The sequence below is a fragment of the Phoca vitulina genome, unplaced genomic scaffold (genome assembly GCF_004348235.1).
Source record: "Phoca vitulina isolate PV1807 unplaced genomic scaffold, GSC_HSeal_1.0 scaffold79, whole genome shotgun sequence".
In the NCBI taxonomy this organism is placed as follows: domain Eukaryota; kingdom Metazoa; phylum Chordata; class Mammalia; order Carnivora; family Phocidae; genus Phoca; species Phoca vitulina.
Window position 1 is genome coordinate 4,439,062 of NW_022589782.1, and position 288 is coordinate 4,439,349.

The 288-nt window shown below is 60.4% G+C and overlaps 1 protein-coding gene across 1 annotated transcript in view; it reads right to left on the reverse strand.

Moving 5' to 3' along the window:
- ZNF853 (zinc finger protein 853) overlaps nucleotides 1-288 on the reverse strand; it is a 7,263-nt gene that overhangs the window by 2,777 nt on the left and 4,198 nt on the right. The window lies entirely within an intron of this gene.

Sequence of the window (288 nt, forward strand, 5' to 3'; positions counted from 1 at the left end):
GGTGCTGCAGCTGCTGTAACTGTTCCTGCTGCAGGTGCTGCTGCTGCAGCTGCTGTGACTGTTCCTGCCGCAGGTGCTGCTGCTGCTGTAACTGGTCCTGCTGCAGGTCCTGCTGCTGCTTCTGTAACTGGTCCTGCTGCAGGTGCTGCAGCTGCTGTAACTGGTCCTGCTGCAGGTGCTGCTGCTGCTGTGACTGTTCCTGCTGCAGGTGCTGCTGCTGTGACTGTTCCTGCTGCAGGTCCTGCTGCTGCTGTGACTGTTCCTGCTGCAGGTGCTGCAGCTGCTGTA